The 19,327-nt window shown below is 45.3% G+C and overlaps 1 long non-coding RNA gene across 1 annotated transcript in view; it reads left to right on the plus strand.

The window, feature by feature from the left end:
* The first annotated feature begins 102 nt into the window (after positions 1 to 102).
* LOC125919969 (uncharacterized) overlaps positions 103 to 19,327 on the plus strand; it is a 191,232-nt gene continuing 172,007 nt past the window's right edge. Inside the window, exon 1 of the long non-coding RNA XR_007456899.1 lies at positions 103 to 868. This is a non-coding gene — a long non-coding RNA (uncharacterized LOC125919969). The remainder of the gene's footprint in view (positions 869 to 19,327) is intronic.

A 19,327-nucleotide genomic window follows, 5' to 3' on the forward strand; every position in this document is an offset into this window, starting at 1 on the left:
GGCCGGCAGCGCCGCGGGACCCCAGTGCCCTCAGGCGCCACCCCCGGGTCCTTGCCGGCCAGACCGCGGGCCCAAGCCCCGCCCTCTTCGTGCCCTGGTCTTCAGCAGGCGCAACTCTCCACCTCAGCACGCGCCGCCACCCGCGGCCGCCTCGGCGCCAGCCCTGGGGTGGCGCCTGAGGGCACTGGGGTCCCGCGGCGCTGCCGGCTCCGCCTCGCTCGCGGCCCGCCGCCGCCTGCGGCGTGAGGTTGCCAGTAGGAGCCCACCGCGCTCAGAGGCCAGACTTGTGCGCATCTCCGGGTGCCCGCGCGCCGTGCACCTCAGGGACCCCCACTGTTGGAGGGGGGACACGGGGGGTTAATTATCCCCGGACATTTCTAGTGTACAGCATGATCCGCGCGAGGGAAGTGCGGCCTGGGACCCCTCGGGGACAGGGTGCCTAATCCCCTTCTTGAAGGGACACAGACTCAGGTCAGCCTCCGCGTGCCAGATCTTCGGAGGAGTCTCTATGCTAACGAGCGTGTTAGCAGTCGGGATGACTGATGCAGCCTGGGCCCGGCACCCTTCGCGGCGCCAGGCCGAGGGGAGGCCGGACGTTGGCTTCCCTTTTCACCCCTGAGGAAGTCGGGGCTTTAACCCCGTGCACTGCCAACCTGAGGACCAAAGGAGGGCCACCCAGGTGGGCCTGGCTGCCACTTCCCGGTCTGGTGGCGCCGAAATGATGTCATCTCCACTAGTCTCTCCTTCGCAACTTAAGATCGTCCTTTGATTATTGACCAAAACTGAGGAAACTGAGGCCGAGGGAGGGGGCCCGCTTGCCCAGTGAAGTTTCTCCTGAGAGGCGCCAGAGGAGCTGCCTGGAAACGAGGTAAACGAGCTGGTGCTCCTGAGTTTGACCGCCAAACCCCAGGGTATTATTAACCCTGAGGTGTGAGGACTGAGACCCCCAAGTCAGAGGAATTCCCTCAGAAGGCTGACTTATTAGGACAGTGGCCCTAATCATTAATCGTCTCCACTTGCTACCTATGTTCGAATAGATGGGCTTTGGGGGGAGTCTATTCTTTTTTCATATCCTGTAGGAAAAGTGGGACCTGTTAGGGCAGGTGGAAGGCCAGAGGCTCTTTTGGTCAGGACACAGCCCTGGCTCCCTGGCCATGCTGGATGTGGAGGTCCCATTCACAGTCTGAGAGCTGTCGCCTCTTTGCTGCCTGAGGCCACAGTGGGGAAGTGGCAGAACCAGGACTCCAACTTGGATCTTACTCTGAAGGCTGTGCTCTGGCCACTCAGCCGCACACAGTGATGTAATGGAATTGACTGCAGATTGTCCCTTCAGGATGAAGCCATTTGCTCTTTCCCTCTTTGGTCAGACAGGACTGTCATCCTCTATGAGCCAGTTAATTTTTTTAAACCCACCATTATAACTCCCACAGTCACAAACCCCATCTACGCAGCCCCTTCTTTGCCTGAGATGTACCTACTTAACATTTCTCAGGAAATAATCTGTGTGTGTGTGCGTGTGTGTGTGTGTGTGTGTGTGTGTGTGTGAGGGGGGGGTGGGGAGAGAGGGAGAGAAATGTGTCTAGGGGATATTGGAAGACCCAGAAATTGACTTGGGCCAAAGTGTTTATTTCGGGTAACCCTAAACTGAAGTATCTCAAATTATCCTTTAAATCACTCCTCTGCTGTATCTGCTGTGTAAACACTTAATTATTCTGTAAGCAAGAGAGGCCCAAATAGAAAACCCAAAAGGCAAGGACATCTTCATTGTAAGCCCCTCCTTTCAACCAACCACAAATCCTCTCTGGCTCCCTCCCCTCTCATTTAAATGGTTTGTAGGCTCAGAAAAGAGGAGCGGCCAGGTCCTGGCAACAGGCCAGGCCACTCAGGACAAGAAAGTCTTCTTCAGGATCTGGAAACTTGTTGCCTGCATGTGGGTTGCACATGGAAAAATTATCTCTGCCTTTAGGTTTAGGTTTAGGAAGAAAAGTTATATTTCACAACTTATTTTTTCCATTTCACTTTCAGCGGACCATGGGGTTAGACCTACTTTTCCATGTGATGCCTCTGCTGGGGTATAATTTGCAAGCCAAAAATTATTGTAATGCTATAGTATTATGCCAAAAACTTCCAGAGCACTTGTGTATCTGCTCAACCCCAACACATTCTGTATATAATTAACCCTACTCATCAGCCCTGCGAGTTGGTGTTATTCCCAGTTTACAGATGGGGTAACTGGACGAAGGTAGTATTTACCTCAAGTAGTCAAAAACACATGGGTGTTTTCCTTTGGGAACTAGTGTAGACACAACTTAAAGGGCAGAGTCAGAAATAATCATTCTGAAAGGAAACAGAAAAGTTTCCTAAAGACTATGTTGGAGGAGTAGTATGTCAAATGGTTAAGGAGACAGGAACTCACAGGGAAAGGACTCAGGGCACTATAGGGGGTTAGAGCTAAACAGACTTTCCTTTCAGAGAAACAGCCACCCCATTTCACAGAGGGAAAACAAATGACTGAAGGGAAGAGATAGAATCCAGAGACACACCTGGGGTTTGTACCCAGTCTCTTGATATCACAAACCCAACACTATGCCCATTCTGGCATTTTTTACTCTTAGCTCTCCCCTCCCCACCACCACTCATCTCTGATTTTCTTAATGGAAGGGTTGAGTATGATCCTGTGTCTGTTTCTGCCCTGTCTCTATTTCTCACTTCAGACCAAGCTGGGGACATGGCAGCTCTTTTCATCCTTCTTTCAGTATTTGGAGGTAGCTATGTTATTGATAGAGGCCTGGAAAAAAATGATGCCACCAACCCAACAGACTCATCTACTTCTTTCAGTTTGGGCCAACAAATGTTAATGTCAGTCTCCTGCTGTGAGCCAGGCCCCAGGGCAGGAGTCTGGCCTGGAAGCATAAATTTGGGAGCCAATAGTGCTCTGAGAAGACCTGAGGCAAAACCTTCAGTCCTCCTAGACACCTTCTTTCATTCCTGCTCCATCCAACCCTTCAGGAAGGAGTATTCAGAATCCTACCACTTCTCACAACTCCACTGCTTCCACCCCAGTCCAACACTCCATCTCTTGCCTGGATCATCAGAGGCATCTGTTACCCATTTCCCTGCTTCTGTCTCAACACAGCAGCCAGTGATCCTATTAAAACTGAATCTGATTATGTCCCTCCTCTGCTCAAATCTCTCATTAAATCCCCATGTCCCTAAAAGTAAATGCCAAAATTCTTATAGTAGCCCATAAGGCCTTACATGACCTAGTCCCCTCAAATTCCTGACTTCTTTTTGTACTGTCCTCTCTCCTGCTCCAATCAGGCTGCCTCTTCCTGGTGTTTGTTGAACATTCTCACCTTGGAACCTTCCTACTACATCTCCTCTGCCTAGAATGCTTTCTCCCAGCTGTCCCCATGGGTCATCCTTCCTTCCCTTCAGGTCTGTATTTAAACATCACACACTCAGTGAGGCCTCCCCTGGGTACCATTTCTAGAATTGTTTCCCCACTCAACACTTCCTATCCTTCCCTGGTTTGTTTTTCTGAGTATCACTCAACTCTATCTCATGCACAGCATATTTTACTTATTTTTTGTTTGTCTGTTATTCCTTGTCTTGCCCCACAATGGGAAAGGGATCTTTGCTTTTGTTCACTGCATATCTCCAGTGTCTAGGACACTGCCTGATACCTAGTAGGCACATGATGAATATTTGTTCAGGTGAACAAGTAAATGTGAGTGGGCGATCACGAAGGGTAGAAAGGCAGAGAGCTAAAGCTTGACATCTCTGCCGTGGACCCGGTGCTAGTGGCTATTAACTTTGATCTGGAGGTGGGAGCATATCAGACTTTTTTTTGAAAGTTTTTGAAGCAAGTATGTTCTGGTGTTCTGTTCCTATGCTATGTCTCTAAAGCAGAGGAAGCAGAATGAGATTTATGCCTGACTTCCCAGCATCTGAAGGGGGTTCCAAGAAGGTTGTGGCATCCAGGTAGCCCCCTTCCACAAGAGTCCCAGTCATGCTGGAATGCAAGCCTGTCCTTGTGTCACTGAGCCAGCTCTATTCTCTCCACCTCGAGTACAACTAATCTTAGGAATCTCATTATGGGTCGAAAGATAATCCTCTATATCTAGATTAAAGGCTGTGTTTTGACCATTACCACACATTGAGCATTGAGCCGACAGTTTAATTGAACTGTTTATGCTGCTGCCTTGATCTCTTCCCAGAGAATTTACAACTAATTCTGAGTGTCTCTGCGAATTAAGTGGGCCTCTCCCAACATGCTTTGCCTGAAGTTTGCCTGTGCCAAATCCCACTTGTCCTTGTGTTACCCAATTATGCACTCTTGCTCACAACTGTCTCTGCTGGTACCACTTCCAGTCCACTTCCTCCCTGAGGTGGCCATTAAAGATATGGCTCTGGGAATGGCCACATCCTAGGACAGCCTCTGTGATACCTGCAGCAGCAGAAAGGGGGTGGAGGTGAGGATTGGCATGGGAGCAGAGAGAACATAAATCATACTGATTCCTTTGAAGTCACCTCCAGGCAACTGACAATGACCTCCTAACTAGAAAAGGTACAAGTGTCTTTAGCACAGTTAAGTGTGATGGAAGGAAAAGAGCTCTGGACTGAGGTCAAGACTCCTGAGTTCTTATCCTGGCTATCTTCTGACTTCCTATGCGACCTGTGAGGCCTTGCTCTTACTATTTATAAAATAGGAGCTGGCAGATCATTGTTTCTCATTCTGTGTTATGGAAGTGTCTAAGAGTAGGGTTGCCAAATTTAGAAAAAACAAAACAATAATAGCAAAAAAAGACATCCATGCAATATTTGGGACATATTTACGGTGAAATACTATTCATTGTTTATCTGAAATTCAAATTTAACTGGGTGTCCTATATTTGTCTGTCCATGTGGGAGATAAAAAAGGCTCCCAACCCCTAGCCTAGCCTCTGCTAATGAAATGGACAAGAGCAGATGTTCTTAACCCTGGCTGAACATTATAATCACTTACACAGCTTATATAGTACCAGTGACCAGTCTGTATTCCAAACCAGTTAAGTCAGAATTTCTGGTGGTGGATTCAGGCATTGTATTTTTTTTTTTTTTTTAATTAAAAAACCCCTTCAGTGAGTCCAATGTGCAGCCAAGTTTGAAAACCACTGGACTAGAGCAGGGGTTCTCAAAGTGAGGTCCCTGGGCCAGAGCATCAGCTTCATCTGAGAACTTGTTAGTAATACAAATATTGGCAGGGAAGGGGAGAAGAAAGAAAGAAGGAAAAAAAGAGAAGAAGGAAGAGGAAGGGAGGGAGGGAAGAAGAAAGGAAGGAAGGAAAAAATAAAAGGAAATATAAATTGTCATTCTGACTTCCAGACTTTCAGAATTAGAAGCTAGGGGTTATAGCCCAGCAAGCCTTCCAGGTAATTCTGCTGTAGCTAAAGTCTGAGAACCAGTTTTAAAGTTCCTTAGATAACAACAATGACCTGTCTTTTGGGGCTTGATATATATGTGGGTGCTAGGAAAGCAAATTAGTTGAATTGCTTTTCAGTGATGCATCCTAATGGTCAAACATCTGGCAATTACAGCATAAATTATAGAGGTTGCAAACCCACTGGGTACAATAGCTTTTTCAGTCCCAACCATCAGTCTGATAGCAGTCTTGAAGGCTACCATTGGCACCTGAAGCTTATTGCCAATAGGACAAGGTAGTCTGGGAAGAGCCAGAAATGGACTACAAGTGTCTGAGGGCATAAAGTTCTGGGTCAGGCAACCTGAAGGCCCAGCAGAAAGGGGCTGTGGAGCCCGTGGGCAAGGAAGAGTGGAAAGTGTGGCAGAAAGAAACCACAGGTCGGGGGTACATTAGGTCAGCCCAGGTCCCAAGGAGACTGGGGCAGTGAATATCAGGGGTGTCTCCAGGGCTGGTTAGGCCAAGTCACACTGCTTCTGTGAGGAACCAGCACCAGGGCAGGCCAAAGTTGATGCAGACTAGAGCAGGTGGGTAGCAGAGGTGGAGAAGGGAGGCTATCCTTGCTTTGTTTTGCTTTGTTCTGTGTTAAGAGGCAAGTGGTGTTCAAGAACAGAGCAGCATTTTTGCTGCAGTGGAGGAGGGCTTAAATGCCAGCCCACTAGCATACCAGGTTTTCTCTGGGGGTCTCACATTCAGGTTTCTTTGCTTCTGGGATGCCAGGTGCCCAGAATATGTGACTCTCTTGTCCTTGAGAGACATCTGGAGGGCAGGTAGCAGGGACTGTGCATTATTCATTTCTGTCCACCCCCAGGCTTTGCTCAGTGCCTGCCAAAAGCTAGGCCCTGAGTGACTGACTGTGTGTGGAATCGAATCCAATAGAGATCCAACAAGTCATCGTTCTTATGTATGAGTTATCACCTCAGGCCCTAATAAACCACACCACTGAGAGAGCCCAGACATTCCACATGCAAAAGGGCACTTGTCACCTTTGGAGAGTCATTGCAGACTTTCCTCCTTGCTGCCTTCCTTTCTCCCTTCCTTCCACTGAGCACCACTCCTGTGCAAAGCCAGATGTTACTGACCAGCTTTGCCATGAGGGCTTTTCGCTTTGTAGGGAACAACTGAAAAAAGAAGGCAAGAGGCAGCAAACATTGAAACCTCCATGATCACACTTACATGGGTTCTGATGTGAATTGCTTTGTGCTAGTGTGTACAACTGTAAATCTGAAGAGTTTAATCTGCTTCTCCTCATCTCCAAAGTAAACTTCGGAGTTCCTGAAAAGGTGAAATTTATTACTTCAAGCCCTACAGTTGGGAAAGTGATTTATATCCTGCACAAAAAATGTTCTTTTGATGCAGTTTCCATCCTCTCACTTTGGCTGTAACATTTAAAGACAAGTTTTTTAATGTTTTATTTATTTTTTGAGAGAAGGTGAGCGGAAAAGGGGCAGAGCGGGGGAGGAAAGAGGATCCCAAGTGGGCTGTACTCTGACAGGGTGACAGCGGCAAGCCCGCTGTGGGGCTTGAACTCAAGAACCACGAGATCATGACCTGAGCCAAAGTAGGATGCTCAACCAACTGAGCCACCCAGGTGCCCCTAAAGACAGTTTTTAAAAGTCACTTTCCATGCATAGTTTTCTCCCACTACAGTTTATGTTTTTCCTTGAATTAAAATGGTTACCATGCTGCCATCTGAGGCTTTCCTAAGTGGGATACATTGGTCTTAGCCAAAGCCAGGAAAGAGTTAAAGTTGCAAATGGCAGTCTGTCTTCTATCTCAGTTTGGGGGTGGGGTGGTGGAGACTGCCCAATTGTGTGTCCTTCTCTTTCCTTCCCTAGGGCTAAGTGCAGGATATTGAGTCTCCCAAAATAACTCAGACCCTAGGGGTAAATGCCTGCTGGGAATAGGGGATTCTCTAGATCAGAGGGAACTTTCAAGGCCAAAAGATCTGATCTGGGCTTAAAGAGAGAAGAGCTCAGCCACTTTACACTGAACAACCACTAACCAGTCCTTACCAAGTCACCGGGAAACCAGGTATCGGCTTCTTTCACCAAGCTGGCATCCAAGAGAACGATCATACTCAGATGGAGTCCCTTAAGGCCAATGGGTACGGCTTGGAGAGGCACTGACAGATGGGGGCAGAATCTCAGTGAGCCTCTAGGTCATTGGAATTTCTGGAGCTCTTGGAGTTTACAAGGTGCTGTAGAATCACTGCTTATTGCACATGTTCAGAGGAGGGAGCTGTTGGTTTTCAGCTTCCCAGAGTCATGGTGAGTGAAAAGGATCCTTCTGCCCAGTCCTCAGTGCCCACTCTGATTCATTTGGTCCTAATGTTCAGAGAGTGATGAACTTGGGGGCTCTAGACTGTGGGCTCACTTCACCCCCAAGACTGGAGCAACATTTCATTCATATACTTTGGATCCGGAGCTAGCAAACCCAGAGAAAAGTATTGCTTTCTTCATGAATTTCCAGCTTTTATTTTTATAGTTCTATTCATATTTCCATTTGCTCCCATTTGTGGACATATTTGTGGTGGATAACCTTTTTATGTTATTGTTAGGCTTTCACCATAGGAATTCACTTCTCCAATTACCACTTTTGCTATAAAGTGGCACATCCACCATGGCCATGGTGTGGGTCCAGGAGCTCAGGCTTGAGAATCACCTAGAAAACAGTCAGAATGTATACTCGCAAAACCACTGCAGAGAAGCTGACTCAGATCCTAGTGGGTGGGGCCCAGGAATTTGCATTTTTACATGAACCACAGCTGATTCTCCTCAGATGGGACAGGGACCCCACTTTGAGAAGCTCCAGCTCATCTCTGAGCTCCAATCCATGACATGAGCCAACAAGTTGTGTGTGAAGGCATTTTTGACTTTTTGTTCTTGTGGTCTGACCTTCAGAGGGTCAGCCTGCCTGCATCTCACTCAGGCAGGCAGGCAGGCAGGCTGCCTGTGGTAAGTGTCCCTGCAGGGCACCATGTAGCCTCCAGTTGTGCATTCCTATTTATCCTGAGCAAATCTCCCTCAGTGGCCAGTTAATTGGATTCTGAGAAGTGTAGATTAGGCTGAAGGAAGAGGAGAGAACAGATGTGAACACTGAGAATACAGAGAACAGTGTACTGGCCACTGTGCTCCGGGCTTCACACCAATGGTATCTGCCAACGTCCTGTAGAAACACTCACGTTGGGCCTTAACACTGCCATTTTCCAGCTGAGGAGACGAGGGCTCTGAGGTCACACAGCTAGTTGTGGTAGACTCAGATATGTTCAACTTAAAGGGCTTCCTCTTTTCTGGTCTTTTTCTTGGGGGTTGGAGAGGAATGGATGCATTTATAATTTTTCCCTTTTTACTTTGAAAAATTTCACACTACTGAAAAATTGCAAGAATAATACAATCAACCCCAGACTCTTTAATTGTTAGCATTTTGCCACATCTGCACTCTTATCTAATTGTGCTAATCCATTTGAGAATTTTGAAGCATTGTGTTGAATTACTCCTAAATAGTTCAGCCCATCTCCGAAGAAAAAGGGCATTCCTCCACAAAACCACAATGAAATGATCATACTTGGGAAGTTTAACATTAGTACATTGTAGAGGCTGCTTTTAGACAACAGGTTTGAGCAATGAAAACTTGATCAAGGCAAAAGGTCCCACAGCAACGCCCTGGCTGAATACAGACAGGTTCATCAGGCCACCCACCTCAAAATATCCATAGAACCTAACTAACCAATGGGCTATTTACAACCAGGTACAGTTATCAAAAAAAGGAAAATTCTGTATGTCCCCATACTTCCTTCCTTCCCCATTTTTTTTAAAGTATGCTTTGCACCCAATGTGGGGCTTGAATTCTTGACCCTGAGTTTAAGAGTCTCATGCTCTACCAACTGAGCCAGCCAGCCACCTCTGCCCCTGCCCTGGCACTGACCCCAACCTTCCTCCAGCTTCTACCTGATTGTCACCCCACATTTTAGGGGTCTCCATCCCATTGAGAGAGACATAATATATATTACTATTTAATAACTGGTAATTACTTTACCAATTGTTTGTAAAATGTCCATTGTAGCTTTTTTTTTTTTTTTTGATTCAGCATTCAATCTAGGATCACTCGCTGCATTTACTTGTCACATCTCCTTAGTGCCTTTTCATCTAGAATGGTATTCCAGTTTTTGTTTTTTATCTTTTGTAACCCTGACATTTTTTAAGAGACCAGGCCTGTTGTTTTACAGAATATCCCTCAATTTGGATTTGTTGGATGGTTTCCTCATGACGTATTCTTCTCAGGGCTTCATGTCAGAGGGACAAAAGATATGCCCTTTTGGTTTGTCCTCCACAGTCTCTTGCCAGGTGAGGATACAGTTAAAAAGACTAGTGGTAGGAAGAAAAGCAGCATAGGTTTGAGGAATCAAGGCAGGTTTTGAAGAGCAACAGAAGCAAGTTCAAGTCCTGGCTCTGATCTCTAGCTGATTGACCTTAGACACAACCTACCAAAATACCTTAAGTACAACTCAAAATATCCTGTTTCTTCTTCTAACACATCTCCCAGCTGCACCTTTTTCTATGCTTCCACATTTTTTCCCATTCTAGGGCACTTCTGTCCTTATGGCCTCCTTTCTGTCACCCATGCCCCAATCTGTCCCACATGTACTACCATTAGTTGCCCTAAAATGTGTCCTTTGCTATCATATTCACCTGACTTCCTTCTTCCTCAGTACATCAAGTCTGAATGTCTGGTAGTCAACACCTTCCATTGTTGGACCTTATCCCACCCTACCTGACCTTATCTCCCCGTGTTTCCCATGGGGAAATGTGATTGCTCTTGATTTGGCTGCTAGCACATCTTTTCTCTTCCCTCATTAGAGTGATGACCCTTCCCTTCCACTGTTGGGTATATATACATGTATTGGTTAGAGTATGGTCACAAACAGGAGCTGCTGGAATTTAAAGTAGGACAGTATTGGGGCTCCTGGGTGGCTCAGTCGGTTGAGCACCTGACTTTGGCTCAGGTCATGATCTCACAGCTCATGAGTTCGAGTCCCACATCAGACTCTGTCTGTGCTGACAGCTCAGAGCCTGGAGCCTGCTTCAGATTCTGTGTCTCCCTCTCTCCCTCTCTGCCCTTCCATCTCTTACACTCTGTCTTTTGCTCTCTCTCAAAAATAAACATTAAAAAAATAAAGTAGGAAGATATTTAATAAAGGGAATTAAGTACTTACAAAATCATTGAAAAGTCTGCACAAAGGTCAAGGAAGGCCACCAGTTTTGTCACTAGCTCTCCTAGATAGGAATTGGAAGGAACTTGGGAAACCAAGAGAGATGATCACAGCTGCCTTCAATCTTGAGGCCCAAGTTTTTCAGGAATATACTTAAAGGCCACTGCAAAATGTCATGCCTCCTTAAGCCTCAAGTTTGACGTTGCCAGAAGAACAAAAATCTGGCTTCTGCCTTATTCTGCCTTCCACATCTTGGCAAGTGTTTCTCACTCATATGTTCTACTCTAGGGTATGTAGATAGGGACTCTGGGACATGTCCTTCCCAAGCATCTAGACACCGTGGTATAGGGAAGAGCATAGAAGGAATGCTGGGTCAATAAATGTCTTTCCCTGAGACTCTGCTGATGGAGCTAGTGAGAAAAACTTTCTCTGTTTTCTGTGATTATAGCTGGAAGCATATGAAACTGCTTTCTGTGGAAGCCATCTTTCCTGTCTTTTGGAGGGAGCTCAGATGTGGCAGGAGAGAATGGGGCCCTCAAAAGATGACAGAGTGAAAAACAGAGCTGGAGATCAAGAAGGAGACAGAGAGAGAGAGAGAGAGAGCAAGCTGATAAGATTGTGTCAGCCCTGGATTTGGTCATATGACCTTTGCCAGTACTATCCATGTCATTCTCAGTTATTGCAATCCATAAATTTCTTTTTTTGCCTAAGCTAATTTAAGTTGGATTTCTGTTATGACCAAAAGGGTCCTAATGAATAGTGGGAGGGATACATGTAAACATTACACAGAGTGTGGTATGTGCTATACAAAGAGGAGTAACAAAGTGGTATGAGCACCCAGAGACCATGTAAGAAGGGAGCTCATCTCCATTTTATTTGAGAAATGTTATTTTAGCTGTAGCTTTTATATTAGTTGTTACTTCTCATGGCCTTTGCTTCCTTTCAGAATACTCCTCTTCCTTTTCTTCTTGTGGTATTGTGATTTATAATAAATATATATTTGGTCTGTATCCTGTTCCTAGCGCAGAGTTCCCAAGACCCTTGGAATTTATTATGTGTTAACAGCATAAAAGTGAAGTGTTGTCTTTTGTTATTCATAGCAAGCCCTTTTCAACCACACCTGTTTATGTTAATGAAGTGACTTTTGGAAAGCCCCTAAAAATGGGGGCTGGTTGCCAGGGGAACCAACCTAGTGATTAGAGCCTTGAAACTGTCAGGATCCACCCTCCTCTCCAGGAAGGAGCTGAATTAATCACCAATAACCAATGATTTGATCAATCGTGCCTAAGTAATGAAGCCTCAGTAAAAGCCCAAAAAGATGGAGTTCAGAGAGCTTCCAGGTTGGACAACACAGAGATATGGGGAGAGAGGCATGAAAGCTTCTCACCCCTTCTCACATAACTTGCCCTAACCACCATCTTTTATTTAGCTGTTCCTGAGTTGTAGCCTTTTGTAATGAACCTGTGATCTAGTGAGTTAACTTTTCCTGAGTTCTGTGAGATGCTTTAGCAAATTAATCAAACCCTAGGAGGGGGTTGTGGGAACCTCCCAGTTACAACTGGCTGGTCGGAAACACAGGTAACTTGGACTTGCAATTGCAATTGGCATCCAAAGTGGGGCAGGGGTGGGCAGTCTTGTGGGATGGAACACTTAACCTATGAGATCTGACGCTATCTCCAGGTAGATAGTGTGAGAATTGAGTTAAATTGGGGGATACTCAGCTGATGTTGTACAATTGCTTGATATGTGAAAAACCCACACACCTGGTATCAGAAGTAGTGTGGTAGCATTGTGAGAGTAAAGGAAACATATAGAAATGTTTTTCTATACTCTTCTATTTTTAAGATACTTCCTGTCTTCCAAATACCAGTTCAAATCTGCTCTCTCCGGGGGCCTCCCTACCCAGTTCACCCCAATTCTAAATTCTTGAAGTTCTTGGCACAGAACAGTTGAACATAAAATTATTTTTAATTTTTGTGTGTTTTGACTTCTCTTATTAAATGTAAACTAACTCCTCAAGGCTATGGACTACATCTTACTTCCTCTCTGCATCGCCCATCCCCAGGTTTATCACCATTGATGGTGCCTAGTTGATACTTGGGAGTTGGCAGATTGATAAGCTCAGGGGAGAGGCTGAAGTTGCCATGGGCAATTAACTGGAGGGGTAGGAGTGGAGGAGAGGAATGCTGTCCAGGTACTAGCCCTCCAGGAATAAGGAAGCCTTTCCAAATATGCTTGGCAAAAAGAGGTGGACATGGAGTCCCAAGCAATCCCTATCCTAGTGGCCACAGGGGGGCGGCAGAGGGTATGGCCCAGGTGTAAGGTATAGATACGGCAGCTGGATGAGCCAACCAGTCAGCTAGCTGAGCCGCATTGGAAAGATCTTGGTCTAAGAAACTTCCACAGGATGAGGTGGGCCTCCTAGCAGAAAGCCTGGAAAGCAGGGTACCTGGACCAAGGTTAGGAAAGCCAAAGGATGAACAGATGGATGGTGGACATCAATAGGCATCTAAGGATGATCAGAACCCTCCAAAATCAAAGTGAGTGAACTTTAAGAGATCTAGATATTTTCTTAAGGACAAAGGGGTGCCTCAATGCCTTGGCAAAGGAAGCAGGAAGTCCAAACGTGGTATAGTGGTAAGGGCAAAGACTGGAAAGCAGGAGACTTAGAGTTTCATCTCTAAGCTTATAGGTCCTCGGCCCTCATGAATGCTTTTGCCGTATGACTTAAGCAATGACTTTCTCCTCTCTGAGCCTCAGGTGTCTGATCTTATACAAAGAGGATTGGTGTCTGGAGACTCAGAGACCAGTCCTATCTTTGCCCTGGGCCCCCATGGTGGCCAGGAATCCTTCTTGCTTGACTGGTCTCTGGGGTTATGTGAATAAAGCAGTTCAGTTGGACATAAAGACATATCTTCGTTACCCCTGTGTGTGTACACCTGCTCTCTTTAAAACTGTTGATGGGCCCTGACCCATGGAATCAGGGCTATTCAAAGACCTTTAGAGAAGTTAAGCAGTCTAACTTTTAGATGCACCACCCCATGTCACAGCACACATCAAAGTGTCCCCACATCCCATAGTATATTCAGTTATTTGTGCTTTAAAATAATCTTGAAGGTGCTTTTATAATTTTGCTTTCAAGATTATTTTGCTAATTTAATTTCCAATGGCTATGATTTCTTGAAATCATAGTGCATAGTTAGGAATTCCTTGAAGTGAAAGAACCCACTAATTGTTTTTAGATATAATAAGCTTTTTATGCCTACCAAATTGAGCAAGTTAGGGAGTTGACATGTATTTTGTGGACATTTAGGTTTTATTTTTTAAGTTTCTTTTGAGAGAGAGAGAGAGCATGTGTGCACATGCGTGAGCATGATTGAGGGAGGGGCAGAGAGGGAGAGAGAGAGAGAATCCCAAGTAGGCTCTGTGTTGTCAGCACAGAGCCCTATGTGGGGCTCAACCTCACAAACCTGAGATCATGACCTGAGCCAAAATCAAGAGTTGACACTTAACCAACTGAGCCACCCAGGTGCCCAGACATTTAGTTAATTTTTGATTTTGGATTTTCATTTTGCATCTTGGAGTCAACAAGAATGTATGTGGTGTGCAAATATTTTTCTAGGCTCTTGAAAAGCTTGTATATCTTCAGTCCTGTGTATATGACACCTGATGAATAAAACCCCCCTACCTGAGGCAGCTGAGACAGAGTTGGTGGTGGGGGGGGATCGTTTCTTTCAGTTGTTACATTTTATTTCATGTCCCCTGGTCTGGAAGCCTGAGTGAGCTGTGAGTGCATCAACAAGAAAAGGATGCCTCCTCCTACTTCCCTTTAATCTCTGAAACTTCATCGTAGCCATATCTTACAGCCAAGTCACACAGGCAGGCACGAAGGTGGCAGAATTTCCCTGCTCCAGAGGTTTTGTAAAGCTGGGTTCCTCCCAGCCCTCTCAGGCATACCACATTCAAGCTGGACACCATCCCCATTGTCAGTGTTTCCTCAGAAATCATTATCTCACAAAGGGCGATATCTCACCAGAGAATTTGTTTTCTCCTGCTGATAATTTCTCTCCATAAACATTTTTGAGACAGATGAATAGGTGTACCTTTCTGGAACAGCAGGCAGATGCTGGGGCGTGAAATGACTTTGTGAGGCATGTTTTATGGATGAGAGGAGGGGCCCGAGGGCCGCCTTTGATTTCCCCAGCCTCTGACCTGGCTGCTGATCAGGTTCCTGTTCTGCAAGTGACCATCCACTTCACTCGCTACTGCTCAACTGAAGCTTTTTTTTTTTTAATTTTTAACTATAGAGAGAAAGAGAGTGCAAACAGTGGGGAGGGGCAGAGGGAGAGAGAGAGAATCTCAAGCAAAGTCCGTCCTCAGCACAGAGCCCAATCATGGTCGTGATCCCACAACCATGAGATCATGACCTGAACTGAAATCAAGAGTTGGACGCTTAATTGACTGAGCCACCCAGGTGCCCCTCACCTGAATCTTTAAAGCCCCACCTTGGGCAGAAGCTACAGAGACTATCAAAGAGTTGGCACAAAATACCACCAGTCTGTAGCACTCTGGGTCCGCTATGAAGACAGACGTAGGCCCCTCAGGTGCATTTCACAGCCAGTACTACAGTCTTCAGATACTTTATTATGCTGGCATTTTTTTTTTTTTAATTTCTCTCTCTCCTTCTCTCCCTTTATACAACTATGAAGGGAATGAATTCCTTTCCATCATGGTGTTAATGAATCTCAAAGGAAAAAAAAAAAAGAGATGGGATCTCAGAAAAATAAAGAAGATAACATAAAAACAGCAGACACAGTGACCTTCAACAAAATGAACAAATGTGGGATTTTTCCGTTCATCTCTGTCTGGGGGATGGGGAGGGTGATTGTTAATAAAAAAGTGGCACCGAATGACTTGCTGACAGTTCATCAGGGTCCCTCTAAAGCCCGGAATCAACAATGCCAAATCATTGGCAAATGCCAAATCAAGTCATGAAGGTGGCAGACCGCACAGGAGTGACAGGGTGGGGGACAGGATGGTGACACAGAGCTCAGGCCCAGGGCATAGGCTCCATAAAAGGTTTATTCCTACCTCAGGGTAGGGTTGCCAGGTTGAGCAAATAAAAACATAGGACCCCCAGTTATATTTGAATTTCAGGTAACAAATAAATTTTTAGTATATTTGGGACATGTACTAAAAATTCAGATATATTGTTTATTTGAAATTCAAATTTAACTAGGCTTCCTGTATTTTCTCTGACAGCCCTACCCCAGAGACACCAGTACTTCTCATCATTTTCTAAGTACTAAACACTTTTCTAGGTTCAAGCTCCACCAGAAAGAGATTCCCTCCAGTCCCAGCTTTTGAATCCTACACTGTCTTACAGGTCCAATTCAAATGCCACATTTTTGGAAGATTTTCCCCCTAAATCAGTTCCTCCTTCCTTTCTGTCCTCTGGCCCCATAGCATTTTATTTACGATTTTGGTTTATATTTAGTTGCTTATAAGCCTATTTCCCCCTCCAGACTGGGAGCAACTCAGAGGCATGGGCAATATATAGATTCTTTTTCCCATGGCCCACAATATAGCTTCGTTTGCACCTCATGTGTAGTCCATACTCTGAATGCTGAATGAATGAGTGAATGAATGATCATGGCTAACATACATTGAGTGCTGACTGACTATATGCCAGGCATGGTTCTCAGCACTTGTCATGGATTTAATGTTTGAATAACCCTCTGAGGTAGGCACCATTTTTATGTCCATCTTAACAATGCAGAAATGGAGGCACAGAGAAGCTAAGTAAATACCCATAATCACACAGCAAATAAGGGGCAAAGCTGGGATTTGAACCCAGGCAGTATGGCTCTTCACCTCTGTAATACATTGAAACAATAGGTGAACAGAAGAATAAATGGAAGAACAAATGGAAGAATGTACAAGCAGAGACAGGAAGCAGGTATTATGATAGGAGGACACAAGAAGGGGAACCCAAGGTAGGTGTTAGAGCAGAAGCTGGAGGAGTCAGGGAGACTATTAAGAAGGCAAGCTGAGGGATGTACCTAGGCACGTCAGTGAGTTAAAAGGCAGCTCAGCAGTGGAAGAGGCTGATCTTTCCAGGTTTCTGCTTTGGAAACCAATCCTTGTAGAGGGTTTGCAAACCCTCTGCAACTCTGCAGGGGCCTCACTGTAACTCTCTTTCCAGCTTCCTGCCCCAACCTTCTTCCTCCAGGGGCAGAACCTACCTCTGCTCTCTTAAGAGACTCAGACCAGTGGGATTCTAAGGCCCATCCAGTCTTTCCCCAGAGCTCTCAGCTAAGAGTCAACGGGCTTGGTGCCAACACCCTCTTTGCTCCTGGGCTCCCGTCCCTCTGTGTCTGGTGCACTTCTGCCTGGCCCTTGCCATGGGTGTGACACGTGTGTTACACAAAGGAACCAATGTGATCCATGGGAGAGTGATTATGGACCCAAGTCGGAGCACTGCCAAGGTTATTATAGTAACATAATACTTCCTCTTCAAGTCTGTGGAAATAGCAGACAGTAGCCTACTCATACCATCAACCTAGTCTTTTCTTTTTTAATTGTGGTAGAAAACACAGAACATAAAATTTACCATCAAAATCACTTTTAAGTGTACAGTTCAATAGTGTTGAGTATATTCACATTGTTGCGAAACAGATCTCCAGAACTTTTTCATCTTGTAAAACTGGAACTCTGCGGGTACCTGGGTGGCTCAGTCGCTTAAGCCTTCAGCTTTGGCTCAGGTTATGATCTCACGATTCATGAGCTCGAGCTCCGCGTTGGGCTCTGTGCTGACAGAGCCTGGAGTCAGCTTCAGATTCTGTGTCTCCCTCTCTCTCTCTGTCCCTCCTCTGCTTGCGAGCTCTCTCTCTCTCAAAACAAACAAACAAACAAACAAACAAACAAACAAACAGTAAAATTGAAACTCTATGCATACAGAACAACTCCTCTTTCCTTCTGCCCTGATAGCCTAGAGACAGAGAGCTCTTCTAATTTTGTCAATGACTTTGTGACTGTGGCCAAGTTGTACAACCTCTGAATTTCCATCTGCTCACTAGGGACAAGGCCTTCTTCTCTTCTCTCCCTGCTCCACCCTGACGTTTCCTCAAGGAAAAGATAGCAAAGGAGAGCCAGGGAATGACTTGTTAGATATGCCTGCACCTCAGCAGCCCTCGCCCCGAGTGTGTTTTTTCTTCTTTTTGTTACTGAAATGAATCATGCTTAAAAAAAAATTAGAAAGCTCAGAAAAACATTAGAAGCAAGGAAGTATGGGGGCACCTGGGTGGCTCAGTTGCTTAAGCGTTCAATTCTTGATTTCAGCTCAGGTCATGATCTCGTGAACCATGAGATCGAGCTCCACATTGGACTCTGCCCTGAAGGTGCAGCTCCACATTGGACTCTGCCCTGAAGGTGCAGCGTCTGCTTGGGATTCTTTCTCTCCCTGCCTCTCTACCCCTCCCCTGCTGTGTGTTGTTCTCTCTCTCTCTCTCTCAAATAAATATGTAAACATTTAAAAAAAAGAAAAAGAAAAAGAAGAAACAAGGATGTATTTATCCCTCATTCCATCACCCAGAGGCAACCACTGGTAACATTTTGTTCTGTTTCTTGTAGTTTTCCCCATAAGTGAGGTAGACTTTAATCTTTGAGAGTCCCTCTTTTTCTGAAGAAGAGCTATTCATTTCCACAGCAATCAGTAGCAAAGTTAACTGAGCTCTCAATTTCTTAAATATATCCTTCTTTGTGTTAGTTCACTTCTCAGATGTGTCACTTTGAGTGAAAAGCTGTTAATTACAATGGAAACGCTGCTTGGAGACGTCTTATGAAATTATGTTAATATGTATAGAGAGACAAAAAGGAAGGGGAAAGGGAGCTGATGGGCGAAACAACTGGTCTATTTAAATGGATAATTTCCTTTCCTTTCAAGTTTCCTAGTTGAGGGTCTCTTATTTATGAAAGGACTAGAAAGCTATTATTGTAGTTCCAATTTGTCAAAATCAGTAAAACTCAACTGCAAAGCAAAGTTGATAAACCAGCAAAAAGGCAAGAAAAGAATGACTTTGGTAAATGTCATGTAATTTAAAAAAAATCACTGTTATATCAGCTCAGGAAAAAAATCTAAATGATAATCTGAAGATTAAAGAAAGGTAGAGTGTGGGAGAGTCGTGAATGTAAAGGCATCCTCTCAGGAATTTCCAGCCTCAGGAAGAGAGGCCTGGGGATCTTTGGGGCTGGTCTTGTCTAAAGGAATTGGGTTTGGGGGTGGTGGAGACCCAGTTTGGTCTGCCTGACCTGGACCCCTGAGGATGGCGTGACCTGGCTTCTGTGCTGGTAGAACAATGCATGAAAGGTGTTTAGCACAGCACCTGGTACAGAGGAAGTGCTTAATAATTGTTTGGAGTAATTGCTATTATATGGGGTGGAGGAGGGAGCTGGCTCCTAGATTGTCTTGGTAGTGAGGTAGAGGTTGGGAGTCCCACTTGGAATGGAGGCAATGATGGGGAGCGTATTGGTCCCTTTATCTACTTCTAAATCCTCCCTAATCTAGGCTTCAGAACCTTGGTCGGGAAAGACACGAGCATGCATGCTTGCATGAGTACGTGCGTGTGTTTGTGTGTGTGTGTGTGTGTGTGTGT

This window comes from Panthera uncia, chromosome D4, assembly GCF_023721935.1.
Source record: "Panthera uncia isolate 11264 chromosome D4, Puncia_PCG_1.0, whole genome shotgun sequence".
Classification (NCBI taxonomy): Eukaryota; Metazoa; Chordata; class Mammalia; order Carnivora; family Felidae; genus Panthera; species Panthera uncia.